An 18723-nucleotide genomic window follows, 5' to 3' on the forward strand; every position below is an offset into this window, starting at 1 on the left:
GTGCAACGTCTTAGCCCTAGTATGCATTTCCCGCATGTAGGTTATGAAAATGCTTTTCTCTCTAGCGTTGCGACCTGATACTGACAAAAAAACCGCCGAATTTGGGAAATTGAATTTGCATAAGTGCGCTGTGGTAGAGTGCATTGAGGATAGAGTATTGGAGTGCATGTGAAGTGTATTAAACTGGAGAACTTGAGTGTCTTGCAGTTGAAGAGCTCCTTTTCAAAACTTTAAGCTGTAAATGGTATCTGAAGAAGAAAATATCGAATGCTAATGTGTTGTGGCCAATCCATATTGGCAGACAAGATTGTACACAATTTTTGGCAATTTTGGGCCATACCCAGCACAAATCAATAAAACAGGAACAGGTCTGCTACTTGTATTCATGTAGCAAAGTAACGGCCACTAATCAATGGTAAAATTAAGGGCAATTATGCATCCACTTTTTCATGTCAGTAACCTTGTGCAAAAATGGATTTACCGTCTGGCCAATACGGCATATGACTTACTACATTCACGTCCCCGACTTGTCCTCTGCCTCCGCCGCCGTGCCTTCCGCCCTCTCTCCCGGCTATTTTTGTGATCAGTTGAATATGCATGAATCTGACGATGCAGCTGTGCAGTTAAACACGTCTCTGCAGCGGATATAAGCATGTCCAATATCCGCCTTCGTCAGGCTCGCCCAGATGGATCATATCAGTCTTTGTCGCTTGTATAGCACGGCTTGAATAGGTGGCATCGATGTCGAATCGAAAACATCGATAAATGACAAAAAAACTTTTCCAGCCACAACTATTTCCGTGTACTTGCACCGCAAGAAGCGCTTCATTAAGTCCCATAATTTTCTGTGGGTGTCATTAAAGCATACAAAGTCCAGAATTGGGGAAAAGTCAAGCCTCAACACATTCCACACACAAATGCAGCTCAAAAAGTTAGTCCCACGACTGGGGAATCGAACATTCTCCCTGACCCGCTCCCTGACGTCTTTGACCTGTGATCACTCACCTGAGTCCAATGCCCTAGCCGCCGCCGCTGCTTGGGCCGCTTGCGCCAACGCGTACGCGACGATGGCGGCCAGAGCGAAGAAGCCGGCCGCCGGGCCAATGAGGCCCTCCAGACAGTCGGTGCTCATGTCGCGCGCGCCGGCGGCCGGCCGACCCGCCTGCAGGGCGTCTAGGCCGCGGCAGGCGCCGGCCGTCACCATCAGCAGCAGCTCCGGCTCCGGGTGCTGCCGCTGCAGCGCGTCCAGCGGCCGACGCAAGGCGCGCGGCGTCGCCGCCGGCGTTGCCTGGTTCTGGATGTAGTAGTAGACGACGAAGGCGGCCAGCGCGCCCAGGCCCAGCAGCAGGCTCAACGAGCCCAGCTCGCTGCAATCGCTGCCGTAGCCGTAGCCGTAGGAGGGCTGGTAGGACTGGCCGTAGCCACCATGCTGCGCCGCCGCGTACAGGTCGTCGCCGTAATCACTACGCTGCGTTTGCGCTGGAGCGTAGAGGCTCTGCGCGTGGACGCTGCTTTGCGCCGGCGCGTACGGGGTTTGTCCGTATCCGCTACTCGGTGCTGGTGCGTACGGACTCTGGACGTAGCCGCTGCTCTGCGCCGGGCTGTGCCGGCTGTAAGTATCGTAGCTGAGCGGGCGGCGCCGCGGGTCCGGCTCCAGCGGGCGGCTGAGGCCGGCGGTGACGACGTGGCGGCTGCTGAGCCGAGGAGACCGCGACACAGGCACAGCGTACGTCGGCGCGTGCGGCGAGGCGCCGTAGATGTTGCCGTAGTCGAGGCCGTAGTCGGGACGCTGGAACAGCTGGCCACACACCGCCGCCGCGCTCAGCACCGCCAGGAGCACGCTCACCGCCGGCGCCATGGTGCACGCGCACCGAGCCTGCGATGTCTCCGAGCGACGGCACGCCACGGCCTCGCCGCCCGGTCGCGCTGACATCTGGCGGCAGCACGCCGAACTAGCGTGGCGTGCATATGCACGCGGACGTGACGCTGGTCGCGGCCGCACCGTTACGGGCGCGATGTCCAGTTAGATGTGGGCATATGTGGGCTGGCGACCGGCCGAGAGCGTCGACAGCAGGGGGCACAGCCCGCGGCCAGCACGCCGGCCAGTCGGTTCTTCACGCGCTGTCGAGCGCGGGCCGCTGGCGCGGACACACGCGCGGCGTTGGCTTACCACGGACGGTCTGTGAAGTGGGCTGTGCGCTCAGCCATGTGACGGCCATGCCGCACGGTGCGCCGATGGTGGCGCAGTGCACGAGCCGTTGTCGGTATTCGCTTAGCGCTATTCTGAAAAACCTGGCATCTTTATAACGTAGCGTAGTCTTGCGATGCAGTGGCGTGTTGTGCTCTTTTGTAGCGTCGTTAAGTGCAGATGCGTCGCTGTACCATTACACTAGTAACGATGCAGGTTACTGGTTACGATGGCTTCTGAGCTCACATGCAGGGATTTAACGTTTTCAAATAATTGCGTGCGCACTTCCCAGTCTTCGATGCTACTAAGATTGGCTGACGACTCACACACCAGAAATGACAATTTGGGGGTCAAGAATAATAATTTTTTGGAAAAGTTTTCTCGGGAAGCTAGGGAAATTATCAATACAACGAAACCTTTGTAATGAAGATACCGAATATTGCAAGCGCTGTGAAGTTAAGGAAATACGCGGTCGGAGAAAGCTGCTCGTGAAGGCCAGAAATCTAGGAATGTACGTAGATACCTGAAATATATGGCTGGTATTTTGCGCATGAAGTATGTTTCACAATGAAAAGATTACATACATTTCAGTGAGAACGTAGGTTCAACGTGTGTTTAAAAGATAGGCACAACTTCGCGTTCTATTCCAGTAAGCAAATCCATTTTCGAATCATTTTTAGTCTCCAAGTAGTGCTGCAGGAAAATGCACTTCATCTCATGGGCTGCATGGTGATGCATTGCGATCTATGCAGCACAAGTTTCGAGGTTTTTCCCTCAGCCTGCTTCTCGAAACAGAAAGCCGTAGATTTTTGTCGCAAATCTTCCAGTTTAGTGTATAAATGTACAATGCAGTTTCTCAAAGCAAAACTATGCGATCTAAGCCTACAAAGCCCGCAGGTTAAAAAATGTGCCCTAAATTTACCAACTACCACAAAAATATACGTCTTGCCAACAGTCTTGCTTGAGTCTCCCAAAGCCAAACTTAAATACACAAGTGAACTCATCTTTGGCAAAGCCTAAGTTAAGTTAGCAATCCAATCAGCGCGTACATTTGTATCGTAGATTATGGTACTGACCCTGGTCGTTTGTCATTAAAGGGCAAACTGCTGAAGTGGCAAGCCTAAACAGCAAGTAACAGCTGCACAGGAATCCTAGTCGCCTATTACGTCATCGTCATCTGATACGAAAGAACCTCATGCATCAAACAATACGCGCATGTAACTGTTTTATGCTCGTGCTGCCGATCATGGTCTACTGTGTAACTGTTTTATGCGCAGCTGGCGCTGTACAAGTGCTGCGCTTGAAACGCGTGCTTTTTCTCAGCGTCGCGAGCCTTCGAAAGTGCGATCATTGCCCGCACCGCCCGGAGACATGAAGAACGAGTACTTTTTCGCTCAGTGTCGCGAGCCTTCGAAAGTGCGATCATTGCCCGCACCGTCCGGAGACGTAAAGACCGGCTGAGCGTGGGTGAGCTCACTGAGAGTCGAGTGTGCTTGATGATACAGAAGTATAACTGAATGGGCATGGGAGAAGCAGGTCATGTAGCAACGCTGTTCCAATCGACCTACGCGGCGCATGCCATTGACACAAAAGATGTTTCTAACTGAACACAAAAGACGTTTCCAACTGAACAAAAAAGACGTTTCTAGCTAAACAAAAAAGACGTTTCTAACGTTTTTTTTGTTACGCTTTCCAACTAAAAGCTTTTGGGTCACTTGGGCAAGGCAAGGGTCGCTTTTCGTTCAGAGGTACAACGGCTTGGAACAGTGTGAACAGTGAACAGCAACAGGTTTCCAGTGCCATTTGTTATTGAAACGAGAAGTGAGAAAATTATTCTCAACAGGAGGGCGGTCCATTGGGCCGGTCCCTTGGGGCGTCTTACCGTGTTTAGGAAAAAAGGTGAGGGTGGTTGTCTGAGGAAATACTTGGAATGATTTTGTACGTTTGGCTGTATCTCAACTAAACTAAATATGGTCTTTGATGCAATTTGAATGCTTTTAGAACGTGCGTACAAAGGAGTTTGTGACGGCCCGATAGTATAGAAACACGATTTCTGAGAATTAGTGCATAAATACGCTGCAAATCGCCTAAGTACAGTATGGTGAATTGCACCACAATTCCACATTTAGATGGGACAGAGAGGAATGCACCTGTCCCCCTTTTAGGTCACAAAGCTAGTGCACCTTTAAAAACATACTTCAGATACGCGCATGATAAGGTGGATGTTGTGGATACGCGTATGATTTTTGAGTAAATGGGTAGCAAATGTAGGTATACGTATACATATATATATATATATATATATATATATATATATATATATATATATATATATATATATATATACATACATATATATATATATACATACATATATATATACATATATATATATTATATATATATATATATATATATATATATATATATATATGTTCATATATGCATATTGCTAGCAGCGAAACAGGCCTTCAGCTCCTGATTTCTCGGAGTTATGAGTTATTTTGTTTGAATTAACCGATCCACAATATTCCCCCAAAAATATTGATAGACGCACACTTTCAAGTAAGCATTGGTGTGAGTGACGTTATCAAGAGGTTTTTAGCCCTGGTGAGCATGAGCCCCGTCTCGAAGCATCAAAGTCTGCACGATAACGCCGTTAAACAAGCAATTCCTGGAGGAACAGCTACTTACGACATCATCGACCATCATGTATCTTTTAACAATGCCTCGGCCTTCGGGAATATTCGCCTTCACCTTACGGGGAAGCTCAATTTTTATTTTCACTGCGTATGCAAAACTGATGTAAGTCAAATATTCATAATTTTGTCATCGCGCTCAAAACCATTCAGGAGCTGTTCCGGAAGGGCACCAATAATGCAGTGGTCGAGCTGCGAGTCTGGGAGACCGGAAGTACGGGTGTAATTCCCCGCGTGACCTGCCCTTCCTGCCAGGGGGAGAGGCAAGTGATGCCACATGGTCTCAGTAGTTGAGTGCATCGTAAAACCCCAATAACAGCAACAAGTTATTCCGGAAAACTTAAGGGGGCTCAGAGTTTTCCCGGAATACTGCCCCTTTCATCCACTCCTTCTCATGGCAACGATTAACGACATTAACGCAACATGGACATTGCTGCTGAGTCGAATATCCTGCTTACACAGTCGAGTATCCTGCCCCACATTGTGTCAGGTATGACCTCGGTCGCCCCGCGCTCGATCCGTCCGCTGTCGGAAGTGCCCGAGCCTGGCAGCGAACCGTAGTGCGGCACCGCAGGCACGCAGGTGCGACACTACGGTCCCTCCGCTGCCGGGGCGCCTGAACCCGGTAGCGGACCGTAATGCAGCACCGCAGGCACGCAGGTGCGACACTGCGGTCCCTCCGTTGCCGGGGGCGCCTGAATCTGTTAGCGGACCGTGGCACCACACCTCACGCATGTACCGCGTTGGCTGGGCATGCAATGACGCCGTTGGACGTGATGACATGGTTCTTGGCAGCAACCCTCAGTGGGCGATCGGAGACTGATGTGTGACTTCTGATCTTTGTATGTTGCTGTTTGCGTTTGATGGCTTTGAGGTTGAACGTCAGCTGTATGGTGTTCTTTTTTAGAGATCGTATAACTATATTGCTCCAGCAAGGGAGCTGCATTTGTGCTAGCCGGGATTTTCGTTAGAGCGTATCTGACGATGGAGGACAGGAAGCCTCCTTGCTGGGGGAGGGGGAGGGGGGAGGGGGAGGGGGGAGGGGGGAGGGGGAGGGGGGTGGTTCCTGAACCGTGCCGTACTGAAGAGGGAGGTAAAACAAGTCCAGAACGTGAGCCTTTTAATCACGCAGCAAAGGGTCTACGTAGCCTAACATAGAGCCTCCTGTCTCAGAAAACGGTCCTCTTGTCTCAGAAGGGCCTCCATATAGGGCCTCCATATCATAGGGCCTCCATATCCAGAAAAAGCTGCTTCCATTTTACGAGGGCGTCCAAATTCAACCAATGGGCCTGGTTATCTCAAAGCGGGGTATCCTGATCCGGAACCGCGGTCATCCGATGCATGAAAGAGGCCTCCAATTCCAAAATTCAGGTCTATAGGATATAGTGTGTCTTTTTGCCCAAAGCAGGGCCCACCTAGTTTGTAATATGGTTTCCAGGGCCAACACAGGGGCATCCTTAACCCAACATTTGGTCCCATTGCTTGAGCATGTTTACCTTATTCATAAAAATGGCCGAATGTTCCACAAAACGAGTTTCTTGATGAAGACAAGGGTCTTCTTAGCCCAATTTATTACTCTCTATCTCACTTACAGGTGCCTTTTTCATCTCTGCCTGGTGGTGGACAGTTTGGAAAAAGGGACCTCCCAAAGTTCTGTTGTGGGGGGGGGGGAGAAACATACTCTTGCCCCCTCTGCCGGCTGGCAGACTGGCAGGAGGAGGGTGGGGGACAACTGCCCTCTTTGCCCCACCGTCCTACACCTCCCCTGACAATAACGGATATAACAACACGGGTCAGATCAATGTGCTATTACATAGCTCAATGTAGCGCTCTCAGATCGTTACATTGTGGTGAAAATTGCCTCATCGTCCGGGATTCGCCGGGAATCGCAGCATAATTTGATGCAGCCAAAATCCTATATCGTTCGAGGGCCATGCAAAATAAATAAAATTAAGTATTGTGATGATTGACACCCATCGTAACGATGCATCACCCGTGATAACCATGCGTACACCTTTCTTAGAAACAAATGATACAAGTGATTAACCGCTTGATAACGGCACATTTATGCACATTTTCGATAAAGCTAACCACTTGCACCACGATCTCTGATGCCTGACGCAGACTTTTCCCCAATTTTTTCACGAATACCACAGCATGCAAGCATGTAAGTGTCACGAAGTAGAAACAAAGAAGGACTTGTTAGCTATAAGCGCGTCCATTATGTTGAATGTGACGTGGTTCGCAAAGTCCACGTCAGCTGTCAGTGTGTCGACGACAGTTATTTGCCTTTGCCAAATTGCCGAGAACAATGAAGTGACACCTTTTTGCCAGTTTTGACAGTACACCCGTATGCGAGCATCGATTGAGTTCTCCTAAGTCAAGAACAGACGCGGGTCCCCGCTGGCAGTGCGCTCGTTACACTGACGTGTGCACCGAGCAGCCCCGCTCCTACATCCCTTAGGAGGTCGGCATCGGCATATTCCACCGCATGATGCATGGTCTGAAACCGATTCTTCCCTGTTTTCGACCCCTGTTCGCCACTGACGGCAGATACACGCAAAAGTATTAGATGTGTGTCGCATGAGTTGATAAGAATTTGGGGTTCTCCGGCAAGTGTGTCAACCACTTCCAACCTTGTGGACTTGCTTGCGATGACCGAGTTACCCATCACTTCAAGTCTAGCCAAGGTTCCAGCACGTAAAACCGATTCTTTCTGCCCTTTTTCGTCACTTGTGATGACATACCGCAGGCAAGCGCCATTGGTGCGTCACATAAGCCGATGCGAAAACCATGGGTCCACTAATACAAAGGTGTCGACCACGCCTACTTTTGCGGCATCTTTTGCTACGGCTGAGCCGCTTGTCACTGGCAGATTTTGCTGTCAAGCACTTTATTTCCTTGGTTGCAGTTGTATTGGAGGCAATGCAGTACAAATTTTACATGACAGCTGGTAGGCGGAGGCGTGGTAGGTTTCCAGCAAACAAAACAACAACAAAACGCTCCCTACAAATCGCAGGTAACAGTTGAGTTACCTCGATGTAATGATGGTCATGCATGCAGCGCTTATAGGGATCTTAGTTCACGCACCAGCTGCAAAATGGTGCAACATTGCAATCATCTTGACCTCCGCAGCGTTAACTAGCTCTAGTCAGTCATCACGCAGCGACATTTCAACGCGGGCTGACAAGTGTACATAATGCCACAACGATTTCATATTTGCTTATGACTCCCGACTGAAAGATATGCGGCGGGCTTTATGGTCACAAATCAGCTGTCCTCTAGCAGCTGACCCGGTGGCGAGGCGCACTGCGGCGAGATGACGTCGCAATCACCCTCGTCATCGACGTCAGTGATGGCGTCACAGTAGTCTGAAAACGTGTGGAGTGACGTCGTCGAGCTGCTCAGAAACCACGAGATGGGCAAGCTGAAACAAAGGAACTGTCTTAGAAACGCTTACATTTAGGTGTACATGAGAAGAGCTTCGCTTGTTAATGTTCCCACTGAATACTCCGCATGATAAAAACACACTGTTCAGGATAAATGCATCAGTCTTTGATCTGTCTGCCCCGTCCTAGGCAGGCGGTCAGAGCGCAGGCACGGCCAGCACCAGACGGTGTGAGGTGGCTCCGCGCGCCGGCGCTGACACCAGGTCACACGCCTTCACAAGTGATCAGGGCGAGCGCAGGCACGGCCAGCACCAGACGGTGTGAGATGGCTCCGCGCCGGCGCTGACACCAGGTCACACGCCTCCACAAGTGATCAGGGCGAGCGCAGCGCAGGCAGACGTGTGAGTGGCGTGCGCGCTGACCCGGCCACCCCTCCGAGTGACCAGGCGAGGAGGCCAGCCTGCCGGCCACTCGGTGGCGTGCCAAGCCCGGTGACCTGGCGACCTGGCGACCTGCGACCTGGCTGACCTGGCTGTACCTGGCGACCTTGCGAAACTGACCTGGCGAGACGGACGGCCGTTTAGCGGCGACAGGTCGAGCGTCGGGCGTCCTGCGATCTGGCAGAGCCGCTGCGGCAGGCGGGCTCGCCCGCTTCTCCGCCAGGCGTCTCAGATAGCGGCCGATGAGTGCAGGCCGGCGCCCGTCAGCGTTCCAGCCTTAGAACGGCCGCCGCGCCAGACGGCCACCAACGTCAGGACATCGGCTACACCGGCGGTCGTGTCGGGGCAAGGACGACAGTGTACTTGGGCACTGGTTAGCTATAACACTGCCCTGCAGCGACGCGCCCGATGTTTAGTTCTGTGTCCAGGCGCGCATGGATAGTTACTGGCCAGTGATCTCCCAAAAGCCTCTATGCAGAGTAATTACTCGCTGTTTCCTGAGAACATTCGAATGCAATCATCACATAAGCCCCTATCCCCATGAAAGAACAAAAACATGTTTTTGTGGAACAGGAACCGGCAAAACCAGCAGGCACGGCAATAACAAACAGCGAATCCAGGACTCCGAAGTATCTCGAGTTATGCTTGTCACGAGAACGTGATTGACTTCACTTGCGTCTCCATGACTCCATAAGATTGACGACCAAAAGCAGCATCCAAAAATCTGGTGGAAAATATGGTTCGCTCAGCAATACATTTAGCCGGCGGAGACCTGCGGAGCTCTCTGGACGCGCTGTTCGTCTTACCAGCGCCACTGTAGCGACTTTCGCGCGGCGTCGCTGCCGGCGTCGCCGCCGCCGCCGCCGCCGCCGCCGCCTGCTGCAGTGCGAACGTGGCCAGCACGGCGAGCGCCGTGAAGCCGGCCAGAGCGCCGAGCAGCCCCAGGAAACAGTCACAGAACCCGTCCTCGGGGCCGTACTGCAACAGGTCGGCGGACGCGTCAGCTCACCGACGGGCTGGGAGCGCGGCGCCGCCGGTGCCGGCGCCGTCGCCGCCGCCACCGCCTGCTGCAGCGCGAATCCGGCGAGGGCGGCCAGCGCGGCGAAGCCGGCCAGAGCGCCGGCGATGGCGCGAAAACAGTCACACTCGGCGTCGTCGTCCTCGTACTGCGGACAGCGACGGCCAGGGTCAGCGACGGAGGTCATCGGCCGAAGAGAGGGTCACGGTCGGTGGTGGGGGTCAGGCTAGCAGGTCGAGGAGATTGAAGAGAAAGGTCGCAGAGGTCGAGGAGGTCAAGGGGGTGGTCAGAGAAAGATGCTTATCTCAGGAGAGGCCATCGTGGTCAGGAGGAAGTCCGAGCCCGTGGAGGACGACACAGCAGCGTGGTGAATCACCGGCGGAAGTTGCCATCAAGAGGGAAGGGGCCGTCATTGGCAGAAGTCATAGTCATTTGAGGGGGACCGAACGGTTCCTATTTTTAAGTATCAGTAAACATTTCACACATCTGGGACGTTTGATAAGCAGTAGCAGGCTTCGCTAAAAAATAAATTGCACGCCTAGACTGACCTCATAAGAGAGATAAGTGAGAGATGCTGGAAAGAAATAACCAGTCATAACAGCAATCGCGGACATTTAATGCCTGCACTGGTCATCTCACTTTTACGCAGCATCATCGCTGCATGCTAGATGCATGACACCGCTGTGGCGGCCAGCAGCTCCCGCTGGCAACACAGTCTTACCCCGGACCTAGCGCCGACGGTGCTGCTCCCGTCCCGGCGCCGCCGTTCCTCCTCCAGTAGGCCCGAGACGCGGCACGTGGCGGCCACGGCCGAGCCAGCCAGGTCGCGCTGCGGCAGCGCTAGAAGGAGCGCCTCTGTGAGCCGGGCCGGCAGCGGCGGCGTCCAGTCGGTCAGCGCCCGCGCCATTGCAGCCTGCTGCAGGAGGAGGTAGAGGCTGAGTGCCGCCAAGGCCGCCCCGCCCGCCACCACGCCCAGGATGTCGTACTTGGTGCAGTCACATTTGGAATAGGAGCTGTGTCCGTAGCCGCCGCCGCCGCTGGCCGCCGTGTACAGGTCAGCGCCGTGGCCGCTGTAGCCGCTGTAGCCGCTATGGCCGCTGTAGCCGCCGTAGCCGCCGTAGCTGCCCTGGCGGGCGCTGATTCGGCTGGCACGCAGCCCTGATGACGCCTCACCGCTGGCGGCCACCAGCAGCGGCGGCAGGAGCTGCAGCAGCAGCAGCGGTAGGCCAGCCCGGTGCCTCACGAGTCGGACCATGACGCCGCGCACAGGCCTCTCAGTCGGCGGATGCACTGGAAACGGCCGGCGGCCGGCGGCCTGCGCGGTGCAGGCCGCCTCACTAGCGCCGCCCAGCGGCGGACGCGCGCAGCAGGCCAGCAGGCGGCCCCGCGGGTTCACGTGGGAAGCAGAGCCGATGCGGCAGACGCGGCCACGGCTGTGGGGCCTGCAGAGGAGGCCGCAGGTGGAGTCACTGGGGCGTGAAGTTTGGCCGATCCGCTACTACGGTCCGTGTCGATTGCAGTGCAGTAGGCCAGTATCTTGTGGCTCTGCATTTGCAATATGAACGGGACGCCTGCACCATTGGCGCTCCGTGCAGGTGCATACCACACATAGGGATGTCCACACATAGGGATGCCTGCTCCAGGAGATATGATCGGATATGAGTCACTGACCTCGGCGGTGCATTGCTTTAGCACACTGCGTTCAGTGGGCCTCGAAATGAGGAGCGGCGATGGGTGCGGACCTGGCTGGCCGGCGCTAACTGCAGGTGCAGAGTTTTTGTTGACAATCCGAAGCAAGCGAAACGATGTGTTACGCAACAGGCACCACAAAATGTGCGGATTGGAAGATATACATACATGAATTGCTATATATACATTGATGTATATATGTGTGGGTGTATATATGTGTGTTTGTACGTGTATGTGTGTTTGAGTGCATATATTCACACAAAAAACAAAACAAAAATTGTCACACAAATCGCCCTTTACACTAAAAGTGATGCCTGCCCATCTTATTCAATTTGCATACTTTCACAGAGCCATCACTATGAACGTCTTACACATACATGGGCGTAAACTTCACAACTAGCAACCTAACTTGTGTATGAATCTATGAGATTACACATAGAGCGGCAGGATGGGGTGTTAATAAGGAGCCAACTAATCGTACCATATATTTAGAGATATCAGAAAATCCACAGTTCAGCTGAGTTTATTGCACGATCGCCTGAGGAATAAAAGTAACTTCCACCTCACCCAGGTGAGGTGGAGGTAACTTAACCTAACCTCCACCGCACCGTTTTTCGGGAGCAAATTCCAAACCGCACCAGATTCGTTCACAAAATCTGCCGCGCGTGGCAGCCGGTCAATGCGACACATCGTAGAATAGCAAACGTTCAAGGCCACGACAGATCAGTGCCTGATGGCAGTAGCCGTGAATGTTGGCAGGGTGGTTCCTGCCTCCGCATACGAAAGGTTACTTGCTTTTTATTCCTGCAATGTAACTGATCGACTGGTTTGACTGCCAGCCCAGGTGGGAAACATTTTACGCGGCGCCAGGCTACCGTCAGAGCGCGTTTGCTGCCAAATCACAGGTTTTTAGCCAAACTGATATGCTTCGCCCATTTGTCATAAATAAGTCGGCCTAACTGACACGCTCACAGGTAAATAACATCTTTCATTTAATCGGTCACTTTATCTCACGTCATATTTACAAACAAGTAGACCTTTTTCAGAGACGTCTAAAAGCACGCCGGGTTCCGAAGCAACATTCACCGACAGCATAACTGTAAGACCGTGCACATTGCGGCCTTGGCCAGAGACAGCGCCGTGGACGGTACTGAGCTGCCGACAGACAGAGAGACCACCACCGCTTCGAGGGTCACCACGCTATAGAGAAGCCAACCTCACGAACACCACCATACACGTATGCCGCAAGGAATGCATCTAGGTCATCTACACAATCCGGGATTGCATCGCAAGCCGCAGGATCGATGCATCAATAAATCAATGGCTTCAAATTCTGTCCTCTTTGACATTCATTTCGTCTTCAATAGCCTGATGATGTCCATTAATCCCTTCACACTTCTAGCTGGGAACCTGCCGATGACATAACGATTCGTAGACAAATCCATCAGCGCGGGAGATGTCCACATTCAGCCGCATATAGATCATCACAATTCGTCACATCTGTCACAATAAATTGCCACGTACAGCCCTTCCCTAGGACGTGGCGGCTGGTTTTGTTTCAGCGGCTTATAACGCTTTTTCGTTCAAATATTGAGGGGGCTGGTGAAGTGAATGCGTGGAAGCACAGCTCCAGACTTATAAGTACAAAACTCCGCTCATGCTCACAAAGACGCACTAAACGCGTCATTTTTGTTTGTTTCTATGACTGTCCATTGGTCGCAATACGGTGCATGGAAGCATGCGACACGGCCGCCGCCCACACCCAAAACTCCGCTACACCGCCGCACGGACGCCGGCCTGCACAGAGCAGCCTGCTGTCAGCAAGCGCGAACAGCACCAGGGGCCACGTATGTCTCTGCGCGGATGGTCGTCCCCTCACCGTCTCTCGGGCCAAGGTCAGGTCATGTGACGTTGGCCAGCCTCGGCCGGTCGCCCTGGAGAGGCGCCGCCACCCAGCCCAAACCCGAGCCCCCGATACCCAACGTCTCAAGGGCTCTTTCCGATCGCTCCAGCAAATGAAGTCAATGGGTTCTCTCGGTTACCTCTAACTGACTGTATGAAGGGTTTGGCTGGATCTGTTTTCGTTTCTTTCTATTACTCACAAGAATATGTTGCTGGCAAGTACAGTTCATTATTAATTTCAAGCGTCGCTGTAAGATGCGATTCCCTCAGCCCTCCATTGGCTAGGAGACGTTAACAGCCACTTTGCATTTTTGCAGTCCTTTGGAAACGAATGGTGCCAAGAACTTACAACTTACGCCATCTCTCAAAAGAGCGGCTTAAAATTCCTTATATCAATTAAGGGGATTCATGATCCCTTGTCAGAAAAAATTACGCTAATGAAATTTTCGGCTGTCATGTCTCTTGCATTTTTCCACACATAACTCACACTGTTGTTTGCTTGCAAACTCTGCTCGTTTTGTAAGGTCGAGATAATTTATTACCAGGTCACGTCAGATGGCAATGACGCCGGAAAATAGCCACGTGTAACACAACGGATGTCTGAATTGCTTTTTTGTTTTCGAACTCTGCAGTGAGATCTAATCATGGTGATATATAACACATTGCATCATGACTTTACGGCAGTTCAACTTAAGGCACGTGCCATCCTAAGCCACGAAAAAACGCCGTAACGTCACCAAACTCTGAGGATAACAAGTTCCATTGCACATTATCTTCTTTGCACTCAAACGTTCACCCACAATCCATGGCATATGTTTGTTACAGGTTAACCCAATCTGCCGGATATCCCGGGTGGCTCAGAATGAATGCACAATCTAGCGCTTGCACACTGTAGGCATCACATAATCAGACGGGTTACGCATTGTCTACATAAACTGGCTTTGAAACGTGCTTCCTGTTTCGTCCGTATTTCATCTCTGAACTGGGTGACGCTATCATGACGTTTACGTTAAATATACCGGGTGTGTGAGGATATGCAGTATATTTGAGAGACACTGCACATTTCAATACCTTAAAAATTTCAGACCAGCGTCGAAGTACTGGGATACTCGCACCCGTGTTTCAGGACAAGGCCGTAGATAAATCTCTGTGACGGCCTGGCATTGCTCGGTGCCCAGAAACACGCATGCATAAAAGTGTGGAATGTAGCAGGCGTCCTGGTGTCCCCATTTCGGTTCCACTGGGTCATATGGATCGGTCAAATGGGTCATATGGTCATTGTTCATCCGCGGTCTGTCCAATAGCTTACTTGGTTAGAGCACCTGTCTTCGGGTTTACCCATCCGTGGCGGGGTTGATTCGAGTCATTATCGCTCGCTATTTGCCTCTGACTGGGATGGCTTACGGCCAGGGGTAACGGCCACGTTAGAGGACAGGCGACGTCAGGAAGTAGGACAGACCGCGCCGAGCATTGCGACAAGCTAAACGTCTGCCTTAAAATTGACCCACTGGCCTGGGTTTCACGATCGAGTGGTGGTCACTGCTCACGCAGCCTGCACTGCCTACTGCAGGCTCTGATCCCACCAATTCATGCGATCAAAGGTTTTGGGCGGAATGTTTTCAAAAAGTTACGTTGCCAACTTTGGATAAAGGTGTGCCTTAGTTGAATTTTCCCAAAATTGAGACCTTTTGCTTGAGTGAAGATGCCGACAACGATCCGCAGGGTAACAAACTGGCAGGTGCTGCTCCAGTGGGATCGTCCGATCCATAAACAGCTTTTGACGTTGAGGTCTGAAAAGCCCGATAGGATCCTTCGTCCTGGAGATATGGGTCGCTCCTCTGGCTTCTGTCACCAGCGGTACCGCGGTCGGTGGGTCGCTCCTCTAGTATGTGTCGTCCGCGGCACCGCAGTCGGTGGGTCGCCCCTCTGGCTTCTGCCGACCAGCGGTACCGCGTCGGTGGGTCCGCCACTCTATCTTCTGTCAACCAGAGGTACCACTGTCGGTGTGTCGCCCCTCTGGCTCGGTCACCAGCGCACCTCGGTCCGGTGGGTCCGCCCCTCTACTTCTTCACCAGCGGTACCACGGTCGGTGGTCTCCCCTCTGGTTCTGTCACCAGGGGCACCGCGGTCGTGGGTCGCCCCTCTAGCTTCTGTCACCACCGGCACCGCGGTCGGTTGGGTCGCCCCTCTGGCCTCTGTCACCACCGGCACCGCGGTCGGTGGGTCGCCCCCCTGGCTCCTGTCACCAGCGGCACCACGGTCGATGGGTCGCCCCTCTGGCTCCTATCACCACCGGCACCGCGGTCGGTGGGTCGCCCCCCTGGCTCCTGTTGTCAGCGGCACCGCGGTCGGTGGGTCGCCCCTCTGGCTCCTGTCACCACCGGCACCGCGGTCGGTGGGTCGCCCCCCTGGCTCCTGTCGTCAGCGGCACCGCGGTCGGTGGGTCGCCCCTCCGGCTACTGTCACCACCGGCACCGCGGTCGTTGGGTCGGCCGGCGATCAGTCCCGCCATGCAGCGTTCCACGCGGCCCGATGACCCGGTCACCAGTCAAGCGGAACCCCCAGCTTGGCTCAGACCACACTGCGTCGGTGAATGCACGTCGGATTCTGCATACTGTTACCCTGGGCGAACGGTTCTCAGCTGGCCGTGTCAGCGATGCCCGACGAATACTGATGGCGTTGTTTGCCACAAAGCGAAACGCTCGTACCTCATGCCCTCCCATGAATAGGTTGTGCTGCTTGCAGGTTGCTTGCTTGCCTTTGACGGTTTTCCACTGTTATCTCGGCAACGGTAATATTTTACGTCAGAATGCCATTCTGCAGATTTCTCATGCCTGTAGATTATGAGACGCCGAGGGCTTGCGCGGCGAACAGATAAGTGTGACCTGGAAGATCGCAGGAATCACGGGCCTAGACAGGCATCAATGGCGACAAAGCTGGAATATTCAAAGGGAGTATTTCAAATTTGTATGGGTTTTGAACTGAAATAGCCATCTTGAAGATCGTTCGGTGCAGTTCACAGCCCCGCCCTTCTTAAGACCTAAGTCCCTCTGACTTCTTAGCTAAACGCTCGCGAAGGCGTGCGGACTATTTCAAGGTCACCTGGGCATCCGTGACCTCAAAATCATGTTATTTAAATCGTGTTTTCCCATTGGCCATGCGGCAATCAAGGTCAATAGGATACAGTTGTCGAATCGTTCGTATCTGACATTCGTGGGCACGATTTCAGACATAACGGCCGTCAATTGGCTCTCAATCAATGTTGCGTATGGTACGATGGCGCAATCAAATAATGACGTATTGGGGAGAATGCTTGCTAAATACAGAAATTGATGCTGTGTAAAGCAGCCTTTTCACTTAAAGGTGTAACAATGATTATAAGTGAACTTATTTCATCACATCTGATGCTCGCTTCAAAACCTTCAAAAGTGCAACAATCCCTTCAACTGCCCGAGGACAATTTGGGCAGCAAAGTCCACGTGTGGATTGACTCGCGAACATCTTGCTTTGATGACTGGATGTCTGGTGACTCTGATAAAGTTCTGCAAGGCTCTAAGTCCCACTGCAGTGAACCGCAAGGCAAAGTGGTTTTGAATACCCCTTACACCTATGCCACTGCGTAACAACTCAACCGACCCTCTCATGTCACGTTTACTTGCCACGTTCACACTGCACACACGCAATACTTGCAAGGCATGTTTCACGTGACTTTAATCTGAACAACTCAAAGATAAGCAGACACAAACCGATTTCAGTTAGCCATTAAAGTTAACAATAATTTGAGGACTTATGATGGATTATGACAAAGTTGTCTAAGCTGCAAAACTACTGTCATTTGATAAAGAGTTTTTGGTTACCGGCAACAGCAGCATAACTCTGGGATGATTCGGCAAGTGTGGGATAATTATTGGACGGTTGTGCAAAGCACCATTACACTTTTCCCAAGATAGAATTCCATAGTCATGCAAAATCGACACAGTGACAACTTCCCAAGGCAACAGACCCGCCCCTCCCCCCCCCCCCCCCCAGCTTCCTCGCTGGGACCAGCGTGTCACCACACGTCGTGTCAGCCAGCAGGCTGTCAGCTGGCCGACATCACGACCTGCCGCGGGATCCGACCGGGGAGGCCAGCAGCGCGCCACCCCCTCCCCTGTGCCGCGTGGACGTGATCGGTGGAAACGGGTGTCTTCCCAGTCCTGGACGCAACTGAGTAGATTCTTCTCGCGCTGAACTGAACCAAACCGACCGGGTTTGCAATTAACCGGATCGCGTTGGCTCTTGAACTCTCGTGGTGCACCGCAGCAAACTAATATGGGACTTTGATTTGCATTTGAACAGATTGTGCCGACTCCAATCAGCAAAAATCTTCGACACAGTTGGCATTAAGGTAATTCGGACCCAAAATTACCTTAGCTGGTCTGGACGCCGTCGTGTCACTGAAAGTGATTCTGATATCTGTTGCGTGGCACGGACAGCCTGGAGGATCAATGTCCGGCCAGAAGTCGACTACTTTATCGATATCAGATCCCTTGAGACGGCTCATCTTTATCAAAATTATGCTGCACGCTCTTCATTGCAGTCCCGAACTCCACGAAATCTAACACCTAAACCATAAAGCTCACGTTTTTTGGTGGACACGACGCCGTTCGGTGATTTTTGAAATATATATTCATGAATAAATACACAGTATTTAAATATATATCATATAGATTTCAAACTCACCTGAATATGACATGTCTGCGGAAATCTAGTTAATTTTGCGGCTTATATATTGCATTTCTTGGAGCTGAAGTCTGCAGTAAGGAGTGTACGGTATAACACCTGTTTGTTAGCAGGAATGACAACCGACTGCATGCCTGAGCCGGGTCTGAAGAAAGATGATCGATATGTGTTGATGATTGATGTGAGATATACGAAGTTGTCAATACACACCATGTTGAAGACAGTGTCTCGAATCTGTGCAAAGCTGAGCGAGTGCTGCGAAATCCGTAGTCAAATGGGGAGGGATGCTTGAAACCGAAACGAGATCTCCTCGTTTCGTCCTCCCTCGTCCTCGTCTCTCTCTCCCGTTATCTCGAGAAAACGAGATAGCTCTCTCTCTCTCGCCCCTTCTTTCCCTCCCCCCCCCCTCTCTCTCTCTCCCTCTCTCTCTCTCTCTCTCTCTCTCTCTCTCTCTCTCTCTCTCTCTCTCTCTCTCTCTCTCTCTCTCTCTCTCTCTCTCTCTCTCTCTCTCTCTCTCTCTCTCACACACACGCACACAAACTCGCAGAAAATCGGAAGAAAAATCAGAACACAATTGTTACAAGCAACGAACAAATTCAGGACAATACTTTCAGACACATTGCTCACCAATCCGTCCACCATTGGACGCAACATGCACAAAAGCTTCATATACATT

Source organism: Pollicipes pollicipes, unplaced genomic scaffold, assembly GCF_011947565.3.
Source record: "Pollicipes pollicipes isolate AB1234 unplaced genomic scaffold, Ppol_2.1 Scaffold_6138;HRSCAF=7277_pilon_pilon_pilon, whole genome shotgun sequence".
NCBI classification, from domain to species: Eukaryota; Metazoa; Arthropoda; class Thecostraca; order Pollicipedomorpha; family Pollicipedidae; genus Pollicipes; species Pollicipes pollicipes.